This window comes from Scyliorhinus torazame, chromosome 2 (assembly GCF_047496885.1).
Source record: "Scyliorhinus torazame isolate Kashiwa2021f chromosome 2, sScyTor2.1, whole genome shotgun sequence".
In the NCBI taxonomy this organism is placed as follows: Eukaryota; Metazoa; Chordata; class Chondrichthyes; order Carcharhiniformes; family Scyliorhinidae; genus Scyliorhinus; species Scyliorhinus torazame.
Window position 1 is genome coordinate 378,108,509 of NC_092708.1, and position 27,823 is coordinate 378,136,331.

Sequence of the window (27,823 nt, forward strand, 5' to 3'; positions counted from 1 at the left end):
AAAAGGCATAAAGTAGAGAATTGTAAGAAAGGGGATAAAGTGTAGCTGTGCATGTGCATGCTTGAACTGTTTTTGTACTTTGAAATTCCCCATAAAGGGGTTTGTGCACCGTTCTCGGAGATACTGCAATACCGAGTCGATGCGTGGAGTGGACGGAGCAAGCCCCTATTCCATCTCCCTGCTCCAAAAATCAATTTAATATATGGTCCCCAGATAAGGGACGTATCAGATATTAAACTGATAAGAACAGATTTTTTTTTAATTCAAAAAAATATACTTTATTCATAAAATTTATCATAAGCATTACAGAACATTTCGAATTGTCTTGACTGTACATTTCATTCAGAATTACACATTGCCTTGACTTTCTTCCATTCAATTTTGATAATATTATACACATATCACTCTTTACGTTTCAATTCCTTCTTAAATATTTACATTGTCATGTTTGTTTGATACACCTCCCCCTCCTCTGCCTCCCCGCCCCCTCCACTCCCGAACTTCGCCCCATCGATCCCTGCCCCTCCCCCTCACTAACCCCACCCCATTGATCCCTGCCCCTCCCCCTCACTAACCCCACCCCATTGATCCCTGCCCCTCCCCGCACCAAAACCCCATCGATCTGCCCCTCCCCCTCCGCTGCCTGACCCCGCCCCCTGTCCCGTAACTCCGCCCCTCCTGGAGCCGCGCCCCCTCCTGTAACCCCGCCCCACCCCTAACCCCGCCCCTTCTCTTCAAACCCTGCCCTTCCATTCCAAGACCCTCCCTCTATCCCAACCCCCACGCCCTCTTTTCTCCCTCCCCTCCACCCCCCCCCCCCCCCCAAGAACATCCCCTCACTTCTCCATTCATCCCCTCCTCCTCATTTCTTCCACCTCTTTTCTCCCTCCCCATCTCAGCCCCATTGCCTGGTGAACCAGGCTTTGCGATCAGTACTGCGCCTGCGCTCGCCCCGATCCGGCGGTTGCCGGAGGGGGCGGGGCGATCAGTTTGAAAGCCGCGCTCGAGCCTCCGAGACTGGCTGCGCGCGCGGAGGGGGAGGCTCGAGCTGGGTCTCGGGCTGTCTGAGGCGCGCGGCCGGGGACCGGGCCCGGGGGCAGGGGACCGGGACTGGGCCCGTGGCAGGGGACCGGGCCCGAGGCAGGGGACCGGGACTGTGCCCGGGTCGGGGGAACGGGCCAGTGCGCCGGGGCAGGGGACCGGGCGCCGGGGACTGGGCCCGAGGCAGGGGACCGGTGCCAAGCGGAGGAGCTATTGCGCTGCGTCACTTTGCTGCTGAGGTGAAGAAACCCTGGAGTTATTGGCGTTGACTTCTATTTTGTGTATTGAATGTCAATATCGCCAAAAATACGCTGCAGGGTTAAAATCGGGCTGCAATATGTGGTTTGGGATTTGAACCCCTAATCCAGGGGAATGCAAAAACATTTTGGTGATCTCCCAGTGCCTTGGCCAACATTCACCCCCACCATCAGGATCTCTGAAACAGATCGGGGCGGCATGTTGGTGCAGTGGTTAGCACTGCTGCCCCACCACACCGAGGACCCGGGGTCGATCCTGGCCCTGGGTCACTGTCCGTGTGGAGTTTGCACAATCCCCCCCGTGTCTGCGTGGGTTTCACCCCCACAACCCAAAAAGATGTGCAGGCTAGGTGGATTGGCCACACTAAATTGCCCCTTAATTGGGGAACAAAGAATTGGCTACACTAAACGTACATATAAAAAAGAAACCGATCACCTGATTGTTATCACATTGTGGAGCCTTGCTGTGCGCATGTTGGCTGCCCCCCTTCTCGCTTTACAGCAGATCTTTCTCCCAGTTGGTGTAAAGTGCCTTTGGATGTCCTGTGGTTCGTGATCGATGCTCTACAAATGCAAGTGACTCCTTTTGTGCAGTACTGGAGGGAGGGACAACACGATGGTTAGCATCTGTGCCTCACCGGGCCTGGGACCCGGGCTTTTCTTTAGTTGTTTAATGCTTTTTCCTTCGTGGAGATGGGCAACTCTTTGAGTCCTTGGCTTGAATTAAAACATTGCAATGTTAACGTACCAGACCAGACCCCCCCCCCCCCCCAATTTATATTAGGAAACCGGAGAAGAAACCCCAACAATTTTCCAATTTGTACACTATGAGGAAAGGATGCTGTATGCCTGGGAGTGATTCCACTAACAAAAACGTATTAAAACAAACATTATTAACACAGGATTAATCCCATTGACATCCAAGGAGAAAACAGCTTTTCAATGAACAGTTTAGCAGTTCTTTTTTAAAAAGTCTGCGCTGACTTTCTCGTCTACTTCTAAAATTTCAATGGGGCAAGATCCACACTCGGGTCAAATGGCACTTATTGATAAAGTGTGGGGGAATCACTTAGCTGGATGGCTGGTTTGTGACGCAGAGCAATGCCAACAGGGGGGAGTTCAATTCCCGTACCGGCTGAGGTTACCAGGAAGGCCTCGCCTTCTCAACCTTGACCCTCGCTTGAGGTGAGGTGGCCCACAGGTTAAATCACCACAAGTCAGCACTCTCTCTCTCTCTCTCAAAGGGAAGAGTAGCCTATGGCCCTCTGGGACGAGGGTGGCTTTCATTAATAAAGTTAACACTCAGGATTTGTTCACAAAGTCCTTGGGGAGAAACTTTCAGAAGGCAGTCTGAGAGACACAACTCTTTTCCTCAGAATCCAGAGCAGGGCTGGAAACGAAACTAAAAAGAGACGCAGCTCCTGCCAAGAGTGACATCACAGCCTGCCTAGCTGTTAACCCTTAATCACAGACATATAATCTGGATACCTTAACCTCAGTCCTTTTTAAAAAATATATATTTTATTGAAATTTTTCAAACAAAAGTTTTTCCCGTTTTTACAACTCAACAAGGGATTATACATTAAACATTATTTAAATAATATAGTGAGCTCACAACAAAACTAGAAACGAAAAAACAAATAGCAAAAACACAAAATAGTGCTCCCCCATCCCCCCTGGGTTGCTGCTGCTATCCTTTCTGTCTTTTCATTATCGTTGCGCGAGATAGTCAAGGAACGGTTGCCACCGCCTGGAGAACCCCTGAAACGATCCTCTCAACGCAAATTTTATTCGTTCCAATCTTATGAACCCTGCCATGTCGTTTATCCAGGCCTCCACGCCCGGGGGCTTCGCTTCCTTCCACATAAGTATAATCCTTCGCCGGGCTACTAGGGACGCAAAGGCCAAATGTCGGCCTCTTTCGCCTCCTGCACTCCCGGTTCTTCTGCAACGCCAAATATAGCTAACCCCCAGCCTGGCTTGACCCGAGCCCCCACAAAAAATTTTTTTTTAATGTTTATTTTATACATTGGAGTGTTGGTGGCCCAGACCGAGGGGGGTTTACACTGTTACCCGCCCCTCGGTGTACATTTGCTGGGAAGACCTTACACAGTGGTCTTTCCCCATTGCGCTTTGGCGGCTGCTGCCCCAAGCTTGAGTGCGTCCCTCAGCATGTAGTCCTTGACCTTGGAATGTGCCAGTCTGCAACACTCGGTCAAGGACAATTCTTTGCACTGGAAGATCAGCAGGTTTCGGGCAGACCAAAGAGCGTCTTTCACCGAGTTGATGACCTTCCAGCAGCAGTTGATATTCGTCTCGGTGTGTGTCCCTGGAAACAGTCCGTAGAGCACAGAGTCTTGTGTCACAGATCTGTTTGGGATAAACCTTGACAAATACCACTGCATCTCTCTCCAGACCTTCTTTGCAAAGGCATTCACAAGAGGTGTGTGACCGTCTCATTTCCCCCACAGCCACTCCGAGGGCAGCGTGCATTGGCGCAGAGCCTTCGGGTGTGCATGAAGAATCTGACAGGGAGGGCCTTCTCACCACCAGCCAAGCGAGGTCTTGGTGCTTGTTTGAAAGTTCTGGTGATGAGGCGTTCTGCCAGATGACTCTGGCAGTCTGCTCAGGGAGCCATCCAACGTCCTCCACCGTCTCCTTTTCCCTGAGGGCCTCGAGGACATTACGTGCTGACCACTGCTTCATTGCCTTGTGGTCAAAGGTGTTTTCCTTCAAAAACTTTTCCACGAAGGACAGGTGGTACGGCACGGTCCAACTACTTGGAGCATTCCGCGGCAATGAGGCCAGGCCCATCCTTCGTAACACCGTGGACAGGTAGAACCTCAGTATTATAGAATTTACAGTGCAGAAGGAGGCCATTCAGCCCATCTAGTCTGCACCGGCTCTTGGAAAGAGCACCCTACCCAAAGTCAACACCTCCACCCTATCCCCATAACCCAGTAACCCCACCCAACACTAAGGGCAATTTTGGACACTAAGGGCAATTTATCATGGCCAATCCACATAACCTGCACATCTTTGGACTGTGGGAGGAAACCGGAGCACCCGGAGGAAACCCACGCACACACGGGGAGGATGTGCAGACTCCGCACAGACAGTGACCCAAGCCGGAATCGAACCTGGGACCCTGGAGCTGTGAAGCAATTGTGCTATCCACAATGCTACCGTGCTGTATGCAGTGACACTTGGTGTTTGCATACTGGGGGTCCACGCACAGCTTGATGCAGCTGGACACAAAGGTTGGCAACAGGATGAGGGAGGCGTTGGGTACGTTCCGCCCTCCCTTCTCCAGAGGTTTGTACATGGTGTCCCTTCGGACACGGTCCATCTTGGATCTCCAGATAAATTTGAAGATGGCTCGGGTGACTGATGTGGCGTAGGGTCGGGTTATGGACCAGACCTGCGCCACGTACAGTAGCACCGCGAGTACTTCACACCTGATGACCAGGGTTTTGCCCGCAATGGAGAGGGAGCGTTGCTCCCACCAGCCCAGTTTCTGCCTTTGCTATGCGCTCCTCCCAGTTTTTAGTGCATGCCCCAGCAGCTCCGAACCATATCCCCAGCACCTTCAGGTAATCTGACCTGACAGTGAAGGGGACAAAAGACCGGTCGGCCCAGTTCCCAAAGAACATGGCCTCGCTCTTGCTCCGGTTTACCTTGGCTCCCGAGGCCAGTTCAAACTGGTCGCAGGCGGTCAAGAGCCTGCGTACAGACGCAGGATCCGAGCAGAAGACGGCAACGTCGTCCATGTACAGGGAGGCCTTGACTTACATGCCTCCACTGCCTGGGATCGTCACTCCTCTTATACCCGGATCCCTCCTGATGGACTCGGCAAAAGGTTCTATGCAGCACACAAAAAGGGCAGAGGAGAGAGGGCAGCCCTGCCTGACTCCGGATTTGATCTGGAACTTTTCTGATTCCCACCCATTGATTGAGACTGCGCTGTAGATGTTTGTGTAGAGCAGTTTGATCCAATTGCGAATTCCCTCCCCAAACCCCATTTTGGAGAGCACATCCATCATGTAGGTGATATTCTGTCAAAAGCCTTCTCCTGGTCAAGGCTGATGAGGCAAGTGTCCACCCTCCTGTCCTGCACGTAGGCGATCGTATCCCTGAGTAGCGCGAGGCTATCCGAGATCTTCCTGCCGGGTACAGCACAGGTCTGGTCAGGGTGGATCACCGACTCCAGAGCAGACCTGACCCGATTGGCTATGACCTTGGCTAGAATTTTGTAATCCACATTCAACAGTGAAATGGGTCGCCAATTTCGAATTTCTTCCCTTTCCCCCTTCTGCTTGTAGATGAGGGTGATGATGCCTTTCCTCATGGACTCTGACATGCTGCCTTCCATAAGCATACTCTCGTACACTTCCAGCAGGTCTGGGCCCATCCAGTCCCACAGAGCCGAATACAACTCAACAGGTAAGCCGTCGCTTCCGGGAGTTTTACTCGTCTCAAAGGACTTGACGGCCTTAAACTGATAAGAACAAAGGACTTGACAGCCTTTGTCAGCTCATCCAGAGTTAGTGGTTTGTCCAGTTTTTCCAGCTCGCTGCCGCCTATGACCTCCGTGATAGTCGACAGGAAGGTCTGGGAAACAGTGCTATCTGTTGGCTTCAGGTCATACAGTCCGTCATAAAAGGATTGGCTGATCCTCAGGATGTCAGACTGCGATGACTTTTCAGAGCCATCTTCTTCCTTCAGGCTGCTGATCACAGAGGTCTCCCTGCACCTTTTGGAAGAAGAAGCGTGAGCACTTTTCATCCTGCTCCACGGAGCGGACTCTGGAACGGAAGATAACCTTGGAAGCCTCCGAGGTGTAGAGCAAGGCTTGCTGGCTCTTCACCTCTTGGAGATCCTCTTTGACATCCACCCCCATCGACTGCAGCTGGAGCAAATTCTGCATACTTTTCTGGAGCCTGGACATGACCCCTCGTCTCTCTCTCACCTTTTGAATGCCCTTGAGGATGAAAAACCTCTTGATATTCCCCTTGATTGCTTTCCACCAGAGATGTGGGGCCTCAAAGAGGGGCTTCACAGTTCTCCAACCTTTGTAATCCCTCCTGAGTTCCTCGAGGTTCTCAGGGGACAGCAGTTTTACATTTAGCTTCCATGTCCCCCTGCCTACCCCCTGGTCTTCCTGCAGGTGGCAGTCATCCAGTAGAAGGCAGTGGTCAGAGAAGAACACCGGCCTTACGTCGGTGGACCTGACCGTGAAAGCACGGGACACAAAGAAGTCTGTCCTGGTGCGGACGGACCCGTCTGGCCGTGACCATGTGTATCTACGCTGCGCTACCCCGCAGACGTCAAGCAGCTTGGCGTCTTTTACCGTTTCCATCAGGAGTCTGGACGTAGCGTCTAATTTGCTGTCGGCTCTGCCGGATCGTCCAGCCCCATCGATGATGCAGTTGAAGTCACCGCCCAGGATGACCGGCTTGGAGGTGGCCAACAGCAGTGGGAGTTGCTGCCAGCCGCTCACTTTTTACTGCCGGGGGGTACACATCAATAAGTCTGAGAGGTGTGTTTTTGTAATTGACGTCTGCTACGAGGAGGCGCCCGCCCGCCACCTCATTAACGTCGGAGATGGTGAAGTTGCCTCCCCGCAGCAGAATACCCAGGCCGGAGGAGCGGCAGTCGTTTCCTCCTGACCAGATGGATGGCCCGTGGGACCACCAGCTCGACCAGCGCCTGTAGTTGCTGAGGTGCGGAATTCCGCACTCCTGCAGGAACAGTAGGTCAGCTTTCACATTTGCCAAATAGTTGAGTGTGGCGACACCGCGAAGTATCTTTGATGCTTCGCACAATTATGGATGCAATTTTAAAACCCATTATAAAATGGTAGATTTACCAGTCTCAAGAGTCCAGAGTCTATACAGTTGGCTGGTCCAGCTGTTGAATGTTCCCCAGCATGCCGGTGGTGCTCGCAAACTTTAGCACAGTTGCAGGGCTGAGAAAACTGTTCTGGTCCGCACTGGCCCCGTGATTTTGATGCAGATGCATTGGGGGGGTGGAGTAGCCCTGGCGTTCGTCGTGGCAGTCAGTAGGTGTTGGGGTTGCAGGCCGGTCTTCGCCTGGGTTGTTGCTGCTTGTTACATTCGGGAGTTGGTCTGTGACCTTGTTTTCAATGTCCGGCGTTTGCTGGCCGTTGGTCATATTGCTGTTCCCATGAGCCAGAGGTTGGTTGTCTCGGCGGGTTTTATTTCCTTCCTGGTCTGTGGTCTGGGGGGTCTGTGCCTCCCGTTCCACATTGGTGCTTTGCCTCTTTATTTGAGGGCGATTCTTGTCTTGTTTTTCCTCATCGGATGAGGTGTCGGCGCTAAGTGCGCCGGCTGAAAGGTGTCTCTTTTTGCCACTCCCCATCGGGGGGTTCTTCAGTTTGTTTTTTTGTTTTCTCTTTCGTTTGTCCCTGTTCACTATTTCCCAGGGCTCTTTGTCCCATCCTCTTCCATTGAGTGTTACTCATCAGATGGGGCTGGGGCTGGGTTGTCAGGAGGTGCTGGGGCCTCCTCTTTTTGTTGGGGGCCCTTCTGTTGCTTTTCCGCATTCTGTGCCGTGGTGTCTTTTTCGGTGGAGGATGTATGAACCTCCTCTCTGGTCGCCTTTCTAACACCGCTGATGATGATCTGTGCATATGTCGCCCCGCGTTTCGGGCAGGCCCTGTAAAGATGGCCGGCCTCCCCACACAGGTTGCAGCACTTGTCTTCCTTGCAGTCCTTAGTCATGTGTCCCTCCTCCCTGCAGTTTTTGCAGAAGGTCACACTGCAGTTTGCGGCAACATGCCCCATTTTGCCACAGGTGTGGCATACTCGTGGCTGTCCCACGTAGTAGAGGTAGCCACGATTTACTCCAATAGCGAAACTGGAGGGGGGATGCAGGATGGCTCCGTTGCTGTCTGTTCTTAGAGTCACCTTGACCAGATGCCGAAGGTGTCTTTCACTTGCACGCTGTCACTTTTCAGCTCAGCGTACCTGGCGAGGAACGTGAGAACATCAGACACTGGGACGTGGGGTTTTTACGTGTGCAGTGTAACAACCAGGTTTTGCTGCGACGGCAGCGTAAACAGAGGCTCCGCAGTCAGGATCGACAGGGGACTCTGGTTACCTTTTTCTTTGAAGACGTTCAAGAATTTGCTGCACGCTGCGACACTCTTGAAGGTGACATCAAAATATCCATTGTTGGGGAAGTTTTGCAAGCGGAAGATTTCTGTTGCGTTAAACCCACAACACTCGAGCAGCACCCGCTTCACGAAGAATTTCCGGTCCACAGGTGACTCCCCTTCCGCTTTCTTCACTGTGACTCAGACAGTGTTTCGCACTCCCCAGCCTGTAGGTCGGGATGCAGCTGCATCCATAGCTCGTATGATGGGTCTGAACTGTATCGGCGTTAGGCCTAAACCAGAGGCTTAGACCAGCATGTAGATCCACCAATAGCAGCCGAGCTCTAAACATTTCCTCTTTGACGACTTCAATCCCTCCGTGTTCTCCAATCCACGATCGGCATCGACATCGAAATCCTCAGCTTCCCTCGATCAAACGATACTGCACTTGATCTTAGCCAAGAGGCCGAGTAGCGGTCTTTTGAAATTCCCCATAGAGGAGGGGTTTTTGGAGCAGGGAGATACTGCTCGGCTTCACTTTGCAGGCCATTTTGTTGTTTAGGCCTAGCTACAACCGCTGAGAGTCTGTAACGCTAGTCTGTGACTGTAGTTAGGTGTGATATTGTCAATATGGCGATTAAGCAATAATTTCCGGTGGGGGACGTTGGAGGGTGGTTTAGGAGTGTGATAAGAGTGGGGGGAGGGGGAAGAAGGTGTTTTTTAACGTGTTAGTGGGTGTTGTCAGACTTTTGTATGTGGTGGGCGATGGAAGAATTTGTAAGAGTGAATAGGCGGGCCAGGTGGGAGGGAGGTGTGTTTGGTTATGCTGCGCACTGTCATAATATAATCAGGGCTTAGTTTTAAGGTTGATTAAATTGGATATCTTAAATTAAAGAATTGGCCACTTTAAAAACCACGTCTGCAGAAGCCTGCAAAATCCGAATATACGAAACTCAGACTGGCTGCGGGGGGAGGGGGGCATGTCTGGAGCAGCACCTGATAACCCAAAAGGCTGGAAGCTGGGTGTGTGAGGTGACCTTGACCAGACCAACATTCAGCGAGAATCACCTTTTGCAAAGAGGAAGCAGAGGGACTCGGGGAGCAGATCTACAGGTTATCAAACCACCTTTGCGGGTAGGATAGACGATTCCTGGGTGTTTCTTGTATATAGAGTGGGTAATGTATGGATTAACTACATTTAATAAAGTGTGTTTCATTATATCTGTCTCTGTACTTTGTAATACTCATACTGGGTAAAGTTTAATTAAGGAGCTGGTCGAAGTATCTGAATTGATTTAGATACAAGAGCGCTTTGGCAAGGCAGCGTGAGGGGTAGTTAAGATGTTGTGCAAAGCAAAGCGGTGAGGGAGTGTGGTGCGTTTAGTGTGTGGGATGTGGAAAATGAGCATTAATTTTGTTGTGATTGACTGGAGGATGATCAGAAAAGAGTATAAAGTGGAGAAGTATAACTGTGCTCAAGCTATTTTTAGACTTTGAAATTCCCCATGTGGGGGGGGTGCAAGGTTCGCGGAGATACTGGAATAGTGTGTGGCATATGGAGAATGGGCATGAATTTTAGTGTGATTGAGTAGAGAATTGTAAGAAAAGGCATAAAGCGGAGAATTGCATGTGCATGCTTGAAGTGTTTTTGTACTTTGAAATTCCCCATAAAGGGGTTTGTGCACCGTTCTCGGAGATACTGCAATACCGGGTCGATGCGTGGAGTGGACTGAGCAAGCCCCTATTCCATCTCCCTGCTCCAAAAATCAATTTAATATATGGTCCCCAGATAAGGGACGTATCAGATATTAAACTGATAAGAACAGATTTTTTTTTTTCTTTCAAAAAAATATACTTTATTCATAAAATTTATCATAAGCATTACAGAGCAATTCGAATTGTCTTGACTGTACATTTCCGTCAGTTACACATTGCCTTGACTTTCTTCCATTCAATTTTGATAATATTATACACATATCACTCTTTACATTACAATTCCTTCTTAAATATTTACATTGTCATGTCTTTCCCCATTGCGCCTTGGCGGCAGCTGCCCCAAGCTTGAGTGCGTCCCTCAGCACGTAGTCCTGGACCTTGGAATGTGCCAGTCTGCAACACTCGGTCGAGGACAATTCTTTGCACTGGAAGATCAGCAAGTTTCGGGCAGACCAAAGAGCGTCTTTTACCGAGTTGATGACCTTCCAGCAGCAGTTGATATTTGTCTCGGTGTGTGTCCCTGGAAACAGTCCGTAGAGCACAGAGTCCTGTGTCACAGATCTGTTTGGGATAAACCTTGACAAATACCACTGCATCTCTCTCCAGACCTTCTTTGCAAAGGCACATTCCACAAGGAGGTGTGTGACCGTCTCATTTCCCCCACAGCCACTCCGAGGGCAGCGTGCATTGGTGCAGAGCCTTCGGGTGTGCATGAAGAATCTGACAGGGAGGGCCTTTCTCACCACCAGCCAAGCTAGGTCTTGGTGCTTGTTTGAAAGTTCTGGTGATGAGGCGTTCTGCCAGATGACTCTGGCAGTCTGCTCAGGGAACCATCCAACGTCCTCCACGGTCTCCTTTTCCCTGAGGGCCTCGAGGACATTACGTGCTGACCACTGCTTCATTGCCTTGTGGTCAAAGGTGTTTTCTTTCAAAAACTTTTCCACAAAGGACAGGTGGTACGGTACGGTCCAACTACTTGGAGCGTTCCGCGGCAATGAGGCCAGGCCCATCCTTCGCAACACCGGGGACAGGTAGAACCTCAGTATGTAGTGACACTTGGTGTTTGCATACTGGGGGTCCACGCACAGCTTGATGCAGCTGGACACAAAGGTGGCCAACAGGATGAGGGAGGCGTTGGGTACGTTCCGCCCTCCCTTCTCCAGAGGTTTGTACATGGTGTCCCTTCGGACACGGTCCATCTTGGATCGCCAGATAAATTTGAAGATGGCCCGGGTGACTGCTGTGGCGTAGGGTCGGGTTATGGGCCAGACCTGCGCCACGTACAGTAGCACCGAGAGTACCTCACACCTGATGACCAGGGTTTTGCCCGCAATGGAGAGGGAGCGTTGCTCCCACCAGCCCAGTTTCTGTCTTACCTTTCCTATGCGCTCCTCCCAGTTTTTGGTGCACGCCCCAGCAGCTCCGAACCATATCCCCAGCACCTTCAGGTAATCTGACCTGACAGTGAAGGGGACAAAGGACCGGTCGGCCCAGTTCCCAAAGAACATGGCCTCGCTCTTGCCCCGGTTTACCTTGGCTCCAGAGGCCAGTTCAAACTGGTCGCAGGTGGTCAAGAGCCTGCGTACAGACGCGGGATCCGAGCAGAAGACGGCAACGTCGTCCATGTACAGGGAGGCCTTGACTTGCATGCCTCCACTGCCTGGGATCGTCACTCCTCTTATACCCGGATCCCTCCTGATGGACTCGGCAAAAGGTTCTATGCAGCACACAAAAAGGGCAGAGGAGAGAGGGCAGCCCTGCCTGACTCCAGATCTGATCTGGAACTTTTCTGATTCCCACCCATTGATTGAGACTGCGCTATAGATGTTTGTGCAGAGCAGTTTGATCCAATTGCGAATTCCCTCCCCAAACCCCATTTTGGAGAGCACATCCATCATGTAGGTGTGCGATATTCTGTCAAAAGCCTTCTCCTGGTCAAGGCTGATGAGGCAAGTGTCCAACCCCCTGTCCTGCACGTAGGCGATCGTATCCCTGAGTAGCGCGAGGCTATCAGAGATCTTCCTGCCGGGTACAGCACAGGTCTGGTCAGGGTGGATCACCGACTCCAGAGCAGACCTGACCCGATTGGCGATGACCTTTGCTAGAATTTTGTAGTCCACATTCAACAGTGAAATGGGTCGCCAATTTCGAATTTCTTCCCTTTCCCCCTTCTGCTTGTAGATGAGGGTGATGATGCCTTTCCTCATGGACTCTGACATGCTGCCTTCCAGAAGCATACTCTCGTACACTTCCAGCAGGTCTGGGCCCATCCAGTCCCACAGAGCCGAATACAACTCAACCGGTAAGCCGTCGCTTCCGGGAGTTTTACTCGTCTCGAAGGACTTGGCGGCCTTTGTCAGCTCGTCCAGAGTTAGTGGTTTGTCCAGGTTTTCCAGCTCGCTGTCGCCTATGACCTCCGTGATAGTCGACAGGAAGGTCTGGGAAACAGTGCTATCTGTTGGCTTCAGGTCATACAGTCCGGCATAAAAGGATTGGCTGATCCTCAGGATGTCAGACTGCGATGACTTTTCAGAGCCATCTTCTTCCTTCAGGCTGCTGATCACAGAGGTGTCTCTGTGCACCTTTTGGAAGAAGAAGCGTGAGCACTTTTCGTCCTGCTCCACGGAGCGGACTCTGGAACGGAAGATAACCTTGGAGGCCTCCGAGGTGTAGAGCGAGGCTTGCTGGCTCTTCACCTCTTGGAGATCCTCCTTGACATCCACCCCCATCGACTGCAGCTGGAGCAAATTTTGCATACTTTTCTGGAGCCTGGACATGACCCCTCGTCTCTCTCTCACCTTTTGAACGCCCTTGAGGATGAAAAACCTCTTGATATTCCCCTTGATTGCTTCCCACCAGAGATGTGGGGCCTCAAAGAGGGGTTTCACGGTTCTCCAACCTTTGTAATCCCTCCTGAGTTCCTCGATGTTCTCAGGGGTCAGCAGTTTTACATTTAGCTTCCACGTCCCCCTGCCTACCCCCTGGTCTTCCTGCAGGTGGCAGTCGGCCAGTAGGAGGCAGTGGTCAGAGAAGAACACCGGCGTTACGTCGGTGGACCTGACCGTGAAAGCTCGGGACACAAAAAAGAAGTCTATCCTGGAGCGGACGGACCCGTCTGGCCGTGACCATGTGTATCTACGCTGCGCGCCGTCTGCAGGGTTGCTGCAGACGTCGAGCAGCTTGGCGTCTTTTACCGTTTCCATCAGGAGTCTGGACGTAGCGTCTAGTTTGCTGTCGGCTTTGCTGGATCGTCCAGCCGCATCGATGATGCAGTTGAAGTCACCACCCAGGATGACCGGCTTGGAGGTGGCCAACAGCAGTGGGAGTTGCTGAAGAACTGCCAGCCGCTCACTTTTTACGGCCGGGGCGTACACATTAATAAGTCTGAGAGGGGTGTTTTTGTATTTCACGTCTGCTACGAGGAGGCGCCCGCCCACCACCTCCTTAACGTCGGAGATGGTGAAGTTGCCTCCCCGCAGCAGAAAACCCAGGCCGGAGGAGCGGCAGTCGTTTCCTCCTGACCAGATGGATGGCCCGTGGGACCACCAGCTCGACCAGCGCCTGTAGTTGCTGAGGTGCGGAATTCCGCACTCCTGCAGGAACAGTAGGTCAGCTTTTACATTTGCCAAATAGTTGAGTGTGGCTACACACCGCGAAGTATCTTTGATGCTTCGCACATTTATGGATGCAATTTTTAAACCCATTATAAAAAGATAGATTTACCAGTCTCAAGAGTCCAGAGTCTATACAGTTGGCTGTTCCAGCTGTTGAATGTTCCCCAGCATGCCGGTGGTGCTCGCAAACTTTAGCACAGTTGCAGGGCTGAGAAAACTGTTCTGGTCCGTACTGGCCCCGTGATTTTGATGCACATGCATTGGGGGGGTGGTGTAGCCCTGGGGTTCGTCGTGGCAGTCAGTAGGTGTTGGGGTTGCAGGCCGGTCTTCACCTGGGTTGTTGCTGCTCGTTGCTATCGGGGGTTGGTCTGTGACCTTGTTTTCTTCCCGGTCGGTGGTCTGGGGGGTCTGTGCCTTCCGTTCCACGTTGGTGCTTTGCCTCTTTATCTGAGGCCGATTCTTGTCCTGTTTTCCCTCATCGGATGAAGTGTTGGCACTAAGTGCGCCGGCTGAGAGGTGTCGCTTTTTGCCACTACCCCTCAGGGGGTTCTTCAGTTTGTTTTTTTGTTTCCTCTTACGTTTGTCCCTGTTCACGGTTTCCCAGGGCTCTTTATTCTTTGTCCCATCCTCTTCCTATTCCATTGAGTGTTCCTCATCAGATGGGGCTGGGGCTGGGTTGTCAGGAGGTGCTGGGGCCTCCTCTTTTTGTTGGGGGCCCTTCTGTTGCTTTTCCTCAATCTGAACCGTGGTGTCTTTTTCGGTGGAGGGTGTATGCACCTCCTCTCTGGTCGCCTTTTTGACTCCGCTGCTGATGATCTGTGCGTATGTCGCCCCGCGTTTCGGGCAGGCCCTGTAAAGATGGCCGGCCTCCCCACACAGGTTGCAGCACTTGTCTTCCTTGCAGTCCTTAGTCATGTGTCCCTCCTGCCTGCAGTTCTTGCAGAAGGTCACACTGCAGTTTGCGGCAACATGCCCCGTTTTGCCACAGGTGTGGCATACTCGTGGCTGTCCCACGTAGTAGAGGTAGCCACGATTTACTCCAATAGCGAAATTGGAGGGGGGATGCAGGATGGCTCCGTTGCTGTCCGTTCTTAGGGTCACCTTGACCTGGTGCTCACTTGTCCAGATGCCGAAGGTGTCTTTCACTTGCACGCTGTCACTTTTCAGCTCAGCGTACCTGGCGAGGAACGTGAGCACATCAGACACACGGACGTGGGGGTTGTACGTGTGCAGTGTAACAACCCGATTTCGCTGTGCCGGTAGCGTAAACAGAGGCTCCGCAGTCAGGATCGACAAGGGACTCTGGTTACCTTTTTCCTTGAAGACGTTCAAGAATTTGATGCACGCTGCGACGCTCTTGAAGGTGACATCAAAGAAACCATTCTTGGGGAAGTTTTGCAAGCAGAAGATCTCTGTTGCTTTAAACCCACAACACTCAAGCAGCACCCACTTCACGAAGTGTTTCCGGTCCGAAGGTGACTCTCCCTCCGTTTTCTTCACTGTGACTCGGACAGTGTTTCGCACTCCCCAGCCTGGTGGTCGGGATGCAGCTGCATCCATAGCTCGGACGTTGGGTGTGAAACTGTATCGGCGTTAGGCCTAAACCCGAGGTTTAGGCCAGCATGTAGATCCACCAATAGCAGCCAAGCTCCAAACGTTTCCTCTTTGACGACTTCAATCCCTCCGAGTTCTCCAATCCACGATCGACATGGAAATCCTCAGCTTCTCTCGATCAAATGAGACTACACTTGATCTTAGGCAAAAGGCCGAGAAGCCGAGTAATGCACATTGAAGAGTGAAATGGGTGGTCAATTTCGAATGAGTTCCCTTTCGCCGTTGTGCTTGTAAGATGCGTTTGGTCATTCTTCATGACACCGGGGCCAGGTAGAAGGTGAGTAGCAGCAGCCAGTTGCCGAAGCATTTTGTTGTGTGCTGAAAGAAGTGAATAAAGTGTATATTTGTATGTGTTTGAGCTGTTTTTTGAGTTTGAAATTCCCCATGAAGGGGTGGTGTGCACCGTTGCTGGAGATACTGCAATACCAGGTCGATGCGTGGAGTGGACGGAGCAAGCCCCTATTCCATCTCCCTGCTCCAAAAATCAATTTAATATATGGTCCCCAGATAAGGGACGTATCAGATATTAAACTGATAAGAACAGATTTTTTTTTTTTTTTTTTTTTTTTCAAAAAAATATACTTTATTCATAAAAATTTATCATGAGCATTACAGAAACATTTCAAATTGTCTTGACTGTACATTTCCGGCAGGGTTACATGTTGCCTTGACTTTCTTTCATTCAATTTTGATATTGTCATACACATATCACTCTTTACATTACAATTCCTTCTTAAATATTTACATTGTCATGTTTGTTTAATACATTGGAGTGTTGGTTGCCCAGACCGAGGGGCTTTACACTGTTACGCGCCCCTCGGTGTACATTTGCTGGAAAGACTTTACACAGTGGTCTTTCCCCATTGCGCCTTGGCGGCAGCTGCCCCAAGCTTGAGTGCGTCCCTCAGCACGTAGTCCTGGACCTTGGAATGTGCCAGTCTGCAACACTCGGTCGAGGACAATTCTTTGCACTGGAAGATCAGCAAGTTTCGGGCAGACCAAAGAGCGTCTTTTACCGAGTTGATGACCTTCCAGCAGCAGTTGATATTTGTCTCGGTGTGTGTCCCTGGAAACAGTCCGTAGAGCACAGAGTCCTGTGTCACAGATCTGTTTGGGATAAACCTTGACAAATACCACTGCATCTCTCTCCAGACCTTCTTTGCAAAGGCACATTCCACAAGGAGGTGTGTGACCGTCTCATTTCCCCCACAGCCACTCCGAGGGCAGCGTGCATTGGTGCAGAGCCTTCGGGTGTGCATGAAGAATCTGACAGGGAGGGCCTTTCTCACCACCAGCCAAGCTAGGTCTTGGTGCTTGTTTGAAAGTTCTGGTGATGAGGCGTTCTGCCAGATGACTCTGGCAGTCTGCTCAGGGAACCATCCAACGTCCTCCACGGTCTCCTTTTCCCTGAGGGCCTCGAGGACATTACGTGCTGACCACTGCTTCATTGCCTTGTGGTCAAAGGTGTTTTCTTTCAAAAACTTTTCCACAAAGGACAGGTGGTACGGTACGGTCCAACTACTTGGAGCGTTCCGCGGCAATGAGGCCAGGCCCATCCTTCGCAACACCGGGGACAGGTAGAACCTCAGTATGTAGTGACACTTGGTGTTTGCATACTGGGGGTCCACGCACAGCTTGATGCAGCTGGACACAAAGGTGGCCAACAGGATGAGGGAGGCGTTGGGTACGTTCCGCCCTCCCTTCTCCAGAGGTTTGTACATGGTGTCCCTTCGGACACGGTCCATCTTGGATCGCCAGATAAATTTGAAGATGGCCCGGGTGACTGCTGTGGCGTAGGGTCGGGTTATGGGCCAGACCTGCGCCACGTACAGTAGCACCGAGAGTACCTCACACCTGATGACCAGGGTTTTGCCCGCAATGGAGAGGGAGCGTTGCTCCCACCAGCCCAGTTTCTGTCTTACCTTTCCTATGCGCTCCTCCCAGTTTTTGGTGCACGCCCCAGCAGCTCCGAACCATATCCCCAGCACCTTCAGGTAATCTGACCTGACAGTGAAGGGGACAAAGGACCGGTCGGCCCAGTTCCCAAAGAACATGGCCTCGCTCTTGCCCCGGTTTACCTTGGCTCCAGAGGCCAGTTCAAACTGGTCGCAGGTGGTCAAGAGCCTGCGTACAGACGCGGGATCCGAGCAGAAGACGGCAACGTCGTCCATGTACAGGGAGGCCTTGACTTGCATGCCTCCACTGCCTGGGATCGTCACTCCTCTTATACCCGGATCCCTCCTGATGGACTCGGCAAAAGGTTCTATGCAGCACACAAAAAGGGCAGAGGAGAGAGGGCAGCCCTGCCTGACTCCAGATCTGATCTGGAACTTTTCTGATTCCCACCCATTGATTGAGACTGCGCTATAGATGTTTGTGCAGAGCAGTTTGATCCAATTGCGAATTCCCTCCCCAAACCCCATTTTGGAGAGCACATCCATCATGTAGGTGTGCGATATTCTGTCAAAAGCCTTCTCCTGGTCAAGGCTGATGAGGCAAGTGTCCAACCCCCTGTCCTGCACGTAGGCGATCGTATCCCTGAGTAGCGCGAGGCTATCAGAGATCTTCCTGCCGGGTACAGCACAGGTCTGGTCAGGGTGGATCACCGACTCCAGAGCAGACCTGACCCGATTGGCGATGACCTTTGCTAGAATTTTGTAGTCCACATTCAACAGTGAAATGGGTCGCCAATTTCGAATTTCTTCCCTTTCCCCCTTCTGCTTGTAGATGAGGGTGATGATGCCTTTCCTCATGGACTCTGACATGCTGCCTTCCAGAAGCATACTCTCGTACACTTCCAGCAGGTCTGGGCCCATCCAGTCCCACAGAGCCGAATACAACTCAACCGGTAAGCCGTCGCTTCCGGGAGTTTTACTCGTCTCGAAGGACTTGGCGGCCTTTGTCAGCTCGTCCAGAGTTAGTGGTTTGTCCAGGTTTTCCAGCTCGCTGTCGCCTATGACCTCCGTGATAGTCGACAGGAAGGTCTGGGAAACAGTGCTATCTGTTGGCTTCAGGTCATACAGTCCGGCATAAAAGGATTGGCTGATCCTCAGGATGTCAGACTGCGATGACTTTTCAGAGCCATCTTCTTCCTTCAGGCTGCTGATCACAGAGGTGTCTCTGTGCACCTTTTGGAAGAAGAAGCGTGAGCACTTTTCGTCCTGCTCCACGGAGCGGACTCTGGAACGGAAGATAACCTTGGAGGCCTCCGAGGTGTAGAGCGAGGCTTGCTGGCTCTTCACCTCTTGGAGATCCTCCTTGACATCCACCCCCATCGACTGCAGCTGGAGCAAATTTTGCATACTTTTCTGGAGCCTGGACATGACCCCTCGTCTCTCTCTCACCTTTTGAACGCCCTTGAGGATGAAAAACCTCTTGATATTCCCCTTGATTGCTTCCCACCAGAGATGTGGGGCCTCAAAGAGGGGTTTCACGGTTCTCCAACCTTTGTAATCCCTCCTGAGTTCCTCGATGTTCTCAGGGGTCAGCAGTTTTACATTTAGCTTCCACGTCCCCCTGCCTACCCCCTGGTCTTCCTGCAGGTGGCAGTCGGCCAGTAGGAGGCAGTGGTCAGAGAAGAACACCGGCGTTACGTCGGTGGACCTGACCGTGAAAGCTCGGGACACAAAAAAGAAGTCTATCCTGGAGCGGACGGACCCGTCTGGCCGTGACCATGTGTATCTACGCTGCGCGCCGTCTGCAGGGTTGCTGCAGACGTCGAGCAGCTTGGCGTCTTTTACCGTTTCCATCAGGAGTCTGGACGTAGCGTCTAGTTTGCTGTCGGCTTTGCTGGATCGTCCAGCCGCATCGATGATGCAGTTGAAGTCACCACCCAGGATGACCGGCTTGGAGGTGGCCAACAGCAGTGGGAGTTGCTGAAGAACTGCCAGCCGCTCACTTTTTACGGCCGGGGCGTACACATTAATAAGTCTGAGAGGGGTGTTTTTGTATTTCACGTCTGCTACGAGGAGGCGCCCGCCCACCACCTCCTTAACGTCGGAGATGGTGAAGTTGCCTCCCCGCAGCAGAAAACCCAGGCCGGAGGAGCGGCAGTCGTTTCCTCCTGACCAGATGGATGGCCCGTGGGACCACCAGCTCGACCAGCGCCTGTAGTTGCTGAGGTGCGGAATTCCGCACTCCTGCAGGAACAGTAGGTCAGCTTTTACATTTGCCAAATAGTTGAGTGTGGCTACACACCGCGAAGTATCTTTGATGCTTCGCACATTTATGGATGCAATTTTTAAACCCATTATAAAAAGATAGATTTACCAGTCTCAAGAGTCCAGAGTCTATACAGTTGGCTGTTCCAGCTGTTGAATGTTCCCCAGCATGCCGGTGGTGCTCGCAAACTTTAGCACAGTTGCAGGGCTGAGAAAACTGTTCTGGTCCGTACTGGCCCCGTGATTTTGATGCACATGCATTGGGGGGGTGGTGTAGCCCTGGGGTTCGTCGTGGCAGTCAGTAGGTGTTGGGGTTGCAGGCCGGTCTTCACCTGGGTTGTTGCTGCTCGTTGCTATCGGGGGTTGGTCTGTGACCTTGTTTTCTTCCCGGTCGGTGGTCTGGGGGGTCTGTGCCTTCCGTTCCACGTTGGTGCTTTGCCTCTTTATCTGAGGCCGATTCTTGTCCTGTTTTCCCTCATCGGATGAAGTGTTGGCACTAAGTGCGCCGGCTGAGAGGTGTCGCTTTTTGCCACTACCCCTCAGGGGGTTCTTCAGTTTGTTTTTTTGTTTCCTCTTACGTTTGTCCCTGTTCACGGTTTCCCAGGGCTCTTTATTCTTTGTCCCATCCTCTTCCTATTCCATTGAGTGTTCCTCATCAGATGGGGCTGGGGCTGGGTTGTCAGGAGGTGCTGGGGCCTCCTCTTTTTGTTGGGGGCCCTTCTGTTGCTTTTCCTCAATCTGAACCGTGGTGTCTTTTTCGGTGGAGGGTGTATGCACCTCCTCTCTGGTCGCCTTTTTGACTCCGCTGCTGATGATCTGTGCGTATGTCGCCCCGCGTTTCGGGCAGGCCCTGTAAAGATGGCCGGCCTCCCCACACAGGTTGCAGCACTTGTCTTCCTTGCAGTCCTTAGTCATGTGTCCCTCCTGCCTGCAGTTCTTGCAGAAGGTCACACTGCAGTTTGCGGCAACATGCCCCGTTTTGCCACAGGTGTGGCATACTCGTGGCTGTCCCACGTAGTAGAGGTAGCCACGATTTACTCCAATAGCGAAATTGGAGGGGGGATGCAGGATGGCTCCGTTGCTGTCCGTTCTTAGGGTCACCTTGACCTGGTGCTCACTTGTCCAGATGCCGAAGGTGTCTTTCACTTGCACGCTGTCACTTTTCAGCTCAGCGTACCTGGCGAGGAACGTGAGCACATCAGACACACGGACGTGGGGGTTGTACGTGTGCAGTGTAACAACCCGATTTCGCTGTGCCGGTAGCGTAAACAGAGGCTCCGCAGTCAGGATCGACAAGGGACTCTGGTTACCTTTTTCCTTGAAGACGTTCAAGAATTTGATGCACGCTGCGACGCTCTTGAAGGTGACATCAAAGAAACCATTCTTGGGGAAGTTTTGCAAGCAGAAGATCTCTGTTGCTTTAAACCCACAACACTCAAGCAGCACCCACTTCACGAAGTGTTTCCGGTCCGAAGGTGACTCTCCCTCCGTTTTCTTCACTGTGACTCGGACAGTGTTTCGCACTCCCCAGCCTGGTGGTCGGGATGCAGCTGCATCCATAGCTCGGACGTTGGGTGTGAAACTGTATCGGCGTTAGGCCTAAACCCGAGGTTTAGGCCAGCATGTAGATCCACCAATAGCAGCCAAGCTCCAAACGTTTCCTCTTTGACGACTTCAATCCCTCCGAGTTCTCCAATCCACGATCGACATGGAAATCCTCAGCTTCTCTCGATCAAATGAGACTACACTTGATCTTAGGCAAAAGGCCGAGAAGCCGAGTAATGCACATTGAAGAGTGAAATGGGTGGTGAATTTCGAATGAGTTCCCTTTCGCCGTTGTGCTTGTAAGATGCGTTTGGTCATTCTTGATGACACCCCCGGGGCCAGGTAGAAGGTGAGTAGCAGCAGCCAGTTGCCGAAGCATTTTGTTGTGTGCTGGAAGAAGTGTGAATAAAGTGTATATTTGTATGTGTTTGAGCTGTTTTTTGAGTTTGAAATTCCCCATGAAGGGGTGGTGTGCACCGTTGCTGGAGATACTGCAATACCAGGTCGATGCGTGGAGTGGACGGAGCAAGCCCCTATTCCATCTCCCTGCTCCAAAAATCAATTTAATATATGGTCCCCAGATAAGGGACGTATCAGATATTAAACTGATAAGAACAGATTTTTTTTTTTTTTTTTTTTTTTTCAAAAAAATATACTTTATTCATAAAAATTTATCATCAGCATTACAGAAACATTTCAAATTGTCTTGATGTACATTTCCGGCAGGGTTACATGTTGCCTTGACTTTCTTCCATTCAATTTTGATATTGTCATACACATATCACTCTTTACATTACAATTCCTTCTTTAATATTTACACTGGCATGTTTGTTTTATACATTGGAGTGTTGATTGCCCAGACCGAGGGGCTTTACACTGTTACGCGCCTCTCGGTGTACATTTGCTGGAAAGACTTTACACTGTGGTCTTTCCCCATTGCGCCTTGGCGGCAGCTGCCCCAAGCTTGAGTGCGTCCCTCAGCACGTAGTCCTGGACCTTGGAATGTGCCAGTCTGCAACACTCGGTCGAGGACAATTCTTTGCACTGGAAGATCAGCAAGTTTCAGGCAGACCAAAGAGCGTCTTTTACCGAGTTGATGACCTTCCAGCAGCGGTTGATATTTGTCTCGGTGTGTGTCCCTGGAAACAGTCCGTAGAGCACAGAGTCCTGTGTCACAGATCTGTTTGGGATAAACCTTGACAAATACCACTGCATCTCTCTCCAGACCTTCTTTGCAAAGGCACATTCCACAAGGAGGTGTGTGACCGTCTCATTTCCCCCACAGCCACTCCGAGGGCAGCGTGCATTGGTGCAGAGCCTTCGGGTGTGCATGAAGAATCTGACAGGGAGGGCCTTTCTCACCACCAGCCAAGCTAGGTCTTGGTGCTTGTTTGAAAGTTCTGGTGATGAGGCGTTCTGCCAGATGACTCTGGCAGTCTGCTCAGGGAACCATCCAACGTCCTCCACGGTCTCCTTTTCCCTGAGGGCCTCGAGGACATTACGTGCTGACCACTGCTTCATTGCCTTGTGGTCAAAGGTGTTTTCCTTCAAAAACTTTTCCACAAAGGACAGGTGGTACGGTACGGTCCAACTACTTGGAGCGTTCCGCGGCAATGAGGCCAGGCCCATCCTTCGCAACACCGGGGACAGGTAGAACCTCAGTATGTAGTGACACTTGGTGTTTGCATACTGGGGGTCCACGCACAGCTTGATGCAGCTGGACACAAAGGTGGCCAACAGGATGAGGGAGGCGTTGGGTACGTTCCGCCCTCCCTTCTCCAGAGGTTTGTACATGGTGTCCCTTCGGACACGGTCCATCTTGGATCGCCAGATAAATTTGAAGATGGCTCGGGTGACTGCTGTGGCGTAGGGTCGGGTTATGGGCCAGACCTGCGCCACGTACAGTAGCACCGAGAGTACCTCACACCTGATGACCAGGGTTTTGCCCGCAATGGAGAGGGAGCGTTGCTCCCACCAGCCCAGTTTCTGTCTTACCTTTCCTATGCGCTCCTCCCAGTTTTTGGTGCACGCCCCAGCAGCTCCGAACCATATCCCCAGCACCTTCAGGTAATCGGACCTGACAGTGAAGGGGACAAAGGACCGGTCGGCCCAGTTCCCAAAGAACATGGCCTCGCTCTTGCCCCGGTTTACCTTGGCTCCAGAGGCCAGTTCAAACTGGTCGCAGGTGGTTAAGAGCCTGCGTACAGACGCAGGATCCGAGCAGAAGACGGCAACGTCGTCCATGTACAGGGAGGCCTTGACTTGCATGCCTCCACTGCCTGGGATCGTCACTCCTCTTATACCCGGATCCCTCCTGATGGACTCGGCAAAAGGTTCTATGCAGCACACAAAAAGGGCAGAGGAGAGAGGGCAGCCCTGCCTGACTCCAGATCTGATCTGGAACTTTTCTGATTCCCACCCATTGATTGAGACTGCGCTATAGATGTTTGTGTAGAGCAGTTTGATCCAATTGCGAATTCCCTCCCCAAACCCCATTTTGGAGAGCACATCCATCATGTAGGTGTGCGATATTCTGTCAAAAGCCTTCTCCTGGTCAAGGCTGATGAGGCAAGTGTCCACCCCCCTGTCCTGCACGTAGGCGATCGTATCCCTGAGTAGCGCGAGGCTATCAGAGATCTTCCTGCCGGGTACAGCACAGGTCTGGTCAGGGTGGATCACCGACTCCAGAGCAGACCTGACCCGATTGGCGATGACCTTTGCTAGAATTTTGTAGTCCACATTCAACAGTGAAATGGGTCGCCAATTTCGAATTTCTTCCCTTTCCCCCTTCTGTTTGTAGATGAGGGTGATGATGCCTTTCCTCATGGACTCTGACATGCTGCCCTCCAGAAGCATACTCTCGTACACTTCCAGCAGGTCTGGGCCCATCCAGTCCCACAGAGCCGAATACAACTCAACCGGTAAGCCGTCGCTTCCGGGAGTTTTACTCGTCTCGAAGGACTTGGCGGCCTTTGTCAGCTCGTCCAGAGTTAGTGGTTTGTCCAGGTTTTCCAGCTCGCTGTCGCCTATGACCTCCGTGATAGTCGACAGGAAGGTCTGGGAAACAGTGCTATCTGTTGGCTTCAGGTCATACAGTCCGGCATAAAAGGATTGGCTGATCCTCAGGATGTCAGACTGCGATGACTTTTCAGAGCCATCTTCTTCCTTCAGGCTGCTGATCACAGAGGTGTCTCTGTGCACCTTTTGGAAGAAGAAGCGTGAGCACTTTTCGTCCTGCTCCACGGAGCGGACTCTGGAGCGGAAGATAACCTTGGAGGCCTCCGAGGTGTAGAGCGAGGCTTGCTGGCTCTTCACCTCTTGGAGATCCTCCTTGACATCCACCCCCATCGACTGCAGCTGGAGCAAATTTTGCATACTTTTCTGGAGCCTGGACATGACCCCTCGTCTCTCTCTCACCTTCTGAACGCCCTTGAGGATGAAAAACCTCTTGATATTCCCCTTGATTGCTTCCCACCAGAGATGTGGGGCCTCAAAGAGGGGTTTCACGGTTCTCCAACCTTTGTAATCCCTCCTGAGTTCCTCGATGTTCTCAGGGGTCAGCAGTTTTACATTTAGCTTCCACGTCCCCCTGCCTACCCCCTGGTCTTCCTGCAGGTGGCAGTCGGCCAGTAGGAGGCAGTGGTCAGAGAAGAACACCGGCGTTACGTCGGTGAACCTGACCGTGAAAGCTCGGGACACAAAAAAGAAGTCTATCCTGGAGCGGACGGACCCGTCTGGCCGTGACCATGTGTATCTACGCTGCGCGCCGTCTGCAGGGTTGCTGCAGACGTCGAGCAGCTTGGCGTCTTTTACCGTTTCCATCAGGAGTCTGGACGTAGCGTCTAGTTTGCTGTCGGCTTTGCTGGATCGTCCAGCCGCATCGATGATGCAGTTGAAGTCACCACCCAGGATGACCGGCTTGGAGGTGGCCAACAGCAGTGGGAGTTGCTGAAGAACTGCCAGCCGCTCACTTTTTACGGCCGGGGCGTACACATTAATAAGTCTGAGAGGGGTGTTTTTGTATTTCACGTCTGCTACGAGGAGGCGCCCGCCCACCACCTCCTTAACGTCGGAGATGGTGAAGTTGCCTCCCCGCAGCAGAATACCCAGGCCGGAGGAGCGGCAGTCGTTTCCTCCTGACCAGATGGATGGCCCGTGGGACCACCAGCTCGACCAGCGCCTGTAGTTGCTGAGGTGCGGAATTCCGCACTCCTGCAGGAACAGTAGGTCAGCTTTTACATTTGCCAAATAGTTGAGTGTGGCTACACACCGCGAAGTATCTTTGATGCTTCGCACATTTATGGATGCAATTTTTAAACCCATTATAAAAAAGATAGATTTACCAGTCTCAAGAGTCCAGAGTCTATACAGTTGGCTGTTCCAGCTGTTCGATGTTCCCCAGCATGCCGGTGGTGCTCGCAAACTTTAGCACAGTTGCAGGGCTGAGAAAGCTGTTCTGGTCCGTACTGGCCCCGTGATTTTGATGCAGATGCATTGGGGGGGTGGTGTAGCCCTGGGGTTCGTCGTGGCAGTCAGTAGGTGTTGGGGTTGCAGGCCGGTCTTCACCTGGGTTGTTGCTGCTCGTTGCTATCGGGGGTTGGTCTGTGACCTTGTTTCCTTCCCGGTCGGTGGTCTGGGGGGTCTGGGCCTTCCGTTCCACGTTGGTGCTTTGCCTCTTTATTTGAGGCCGATTCTTGTCCTGTTTTCCCTCATCGGATGAGGTGTCGGCGCTAAGTGCGCCGGCTGAGAGGTGTCGCTTTTTGCCACTACCCCTCGGGGTGTTCTTCAGTTTTTTTTTTTGTTTCCGCTTTCGTTTGTCCCTGTTCACTGTTTCCCAGGGCTCTTTATTCTTTGTCCCATCCTCTTCCATTGAGTGTTCCTCATCAGATGGGGCTGGGGTTGGGTTGTCAGGAGGTGCTGGGGCCTCTTCTTTTTGTTGGGGGCCCTTTTGTTGCTTTTCCTCATTCTGAGCCGTGGTGTCTTTTTCGGTGGAGGGTGTATGCACCTCCTCTCTGGTCGCCTTTTTAACTCCGCTGCTGATGATTTCAGCGTATGTCGCCCCGCGTTTCGGGCAGGCCCTGTAAAGATGGCCGGCCTCCCCACACAGGTTGCAGCACTTGTCTTCTTTGCAGTCCTTAGTCATGTGTCCCTCCTGCCTGCAGTTCTTGCAGAAGGTCACACTGCAGTTTGCGGCAACATGCCCCGTTTTGCCACAGGTGTGGCATACTCGTGGCTGTCCCACGTAGTAGAGGTAGCCACGATTTACTCCAATAGCGAAATTGGAGGGGGGATGCAGGATGGCTCCGTTGCTGTCCGTTCTTAGGGTCACCTTGACCTGGTGCTCACTTGTCCAGATGCCGAAGGTGTCTTTCACTTGCACGCTGTCACTTTTCAGCTCAGCGTACCTGGCGAGGAACGTGAGCACATCAGATACAGGGACGTGGGGGTTGTACGTGTGCAGTGTAACAACCCGATTTCGCTGTGCCAGTAGCGTAAACAGAGGTTCCGCAGTCAGGATCGACAAGGGACTCTGGTTACCTTTCTCCTTGAAGACGTTCAAGAATTTGATGCACGCTGCGACGCTCTTGAAGGTGACATCAAAGAAGCCATTCTTGGGGAAGTTTTGCAAGCAGAAGATCTCTGTTGCTTTAAACCCACTGCACTCGAGCAGCACCTTCTTCACGAAGTGTTTCCGGTCCAAAGGTGACTCTCCATCCGTTTTCTTCACTGTGACTCGGACAGTGTTTCGCACGCCCCAGCCTGGTGGTCGGGATGCAGCTGCATCCATAGCTCGTACGTTGGGTGTGAAACTGTATCGGCGTTAGGCCTAAACCCGAGGTTTAGGCCAGCATGTAGATCCACCAATAGCAGCCAAGCTCCAAACGTTTCTTCTTTGACGACTTCAATCCCTCCGAGTTCTCCAATCCACGATCGTCATCGAAATCCTCAGCTTCCCTCGATCAAATGAGACTACACTTGATCTTAGCCAAAAGGCCGAGAAGCCGAGTAATGCACATTGAAGAGTGAAATGGGTGGTGAATTTCGAATGAGTTCCCTTTCGCCGTTGTGCTTGTAAGATGCGTTTGGTCATTCTTGATGACACCCCCGGGGCCAGGTAGAAGGTGAGTAGCAGCAGCCAGTTGCCGAAGCATTTTGTTGTGTGCTGGAAGAAGTGTGAATAAAGTGTATATTTGTATGTGTTTGAGCTGTTTTTTGAGTTTGAAATTCCCCATGAAGGGGTGGTGTGCACCGTTGCTGGAGATACTGCAATACCAGGTCGATGCGTGGAGTGGACGGAGCAAGCCCCTATTCCATCTCCCTGCTCCAAAAATCAATTTAATATATGGTCCCCAGATAAGGGACATATCAGATATTAAACTGATAAGAACAGATTTTTTTTTTTTTTTTTTTCAAAAAAATATACTTTATTCATAAAAATTTATCATGAGCATTACAGAAACATTTCAAATTGTCTTGACTGTACATTTCCGGCAGGGTTACATGTTGCCTTGACTTTCTTTCATTCAATTTCATTCAATTTTGATATTGTCGTACACATATCACTCTTTACATTACAATTCCTTCTGACATATTTACAGTGGCATGTTTGTTTTATACATTGGAGTGTTGGTTGCCCCGACCGAGGGGCTTTACACTGTTACCCGCCCCTCGGTGTACATTTGCTGGAAAGACTTTACACAGTGGTCTTTCCCCATTGCGCCTTGGCGGCAGCTGCCCCAAGAAACTGATAAGAACAGA

At 51.7% G+C, this 27,823-nt stretch overlaps 3 non-coding genes and 2 pseudogenes across 3 annotated transcripts; all 5 read right to left on the minus strand.

The window, feature by feature from the left end:
* Nucleotides 1-98: 98 nt before the first annotated feature.
* Nucleotides 99-275, minus strand: LOC140408154 (U2 spliceosomal RNA; annotated as a pseudogene).
* A 9,814-nt stretch (nt 276-10,089) lies between these two features.
* LOC140408019 (U2 spliceosomal RNA) lies at nt 10,090-10,268 on the minus strand (annotated as a pseudogene).
* Nucleotides 10,269-15,751: 5,483 nt separating this feature from the next.
* LOC140407972 (U2 spliceosomal RNA) lies at nt 15,752-15,939 on the minus strand. Its single transcript, XR_011939927.1, has one exon. It is a non-coding gene; the product is annotated as a U2 spliceosomal RNA (small nuclear RNA).
* Nucleotides 15,940-21,530: 5,591 nt separating this feature from the next.
* On the minus strand, nt 21,531-21,718 carry LOC140407967 (U2 spliceosomal RNA). The gene has a single exon (XR_011939922.1). It is a non-coding gene; the product is annotated as a U2 spliceosomal RNA (small nuclear RNA).
* A 5,585-nt stretch (nt 21,719-27,303) lies between these two features.
* Nucleotides 27,304-27,486, minus strand: LOC140408170 (U2 spliceosomal RNA). Its single transcript, XR_011940070.1, has one exon. It is a non-coding gene; the product is annotated as a U2 spliceosomal RNA (small nuclear RNA).
* Nucleotides 27,487-27,823: the final 337 nt, after the last annotated feature.